The following is a 698-nucleotide window of genomic DNA, read 5'->3' on the forward strand; positions in this document are numbered from 1 at the left end:
ACAAGAGAAGACAAAGTTCCTGGGACCCCAATTCTGTAGGTCTGGGATTGGGATACTTCGAAAGGGCGAAGTTATCCCATAGTTGTAATTAAGTTAACGACCAACCTACATGGCTGAGTTTTGAATTAATGCAGTACTTGGTCTTTCACGCAGCAAAATTTATGTATGCAACTGCTTTCATGTGTCGAAATAATTTTTGATTTTTCCTATATTTTTTAATTTTCATTTTTCTTTTCTTGCATGATTTTACTTTGAACACTTTCTAAAGCAAATTCTTTTCATTTTATTTTTATTTTTCAAACTGTAAAAGTTCAAACATTCATTCAAACTTTATTTTCCCCTACTTTATTTTATACATTTTACTGATTTTTCAATTTCCCACATTATTCCTTTTGTTTCTTTTTTATTTTCACTTTTTTCCACTTATATTGCACATTTTACTGTTTTTTTTTCATTTTATTTCCTGAAATACTTTTTTTCTGAATCTTTTATTTTGTGTTTGACTTTGTAAAATCTCTGACACATGAAAAGCATTGCATACAAATAAGTAAACACGTAATAAACCATGGAAAAATAATGGAAATGGAGAAGAAAGAGAACAAGTGGATAAAGCCAAGATCGGTGAAAGGTTGTGGATAGGTTGGATCGAATCGTTTGTTGGTCAATTGCGTTCGTTGGTCAATTCCGTTCGTTGGTCA

This window comes from Trichinella spiralis (genome assembly GCF_000181795.1).
Source record: "Trichinella spiralis strain ISS 195 chromosome Unknown Scfld6, whole genome shotgun sequence".
Taxonomy (NCBI): Eukaryota; Metazoa; Nematoda; class Enoplea; order Trichinellida; family Trichinellidae; genus Trichinella; species Trichinella spiralis.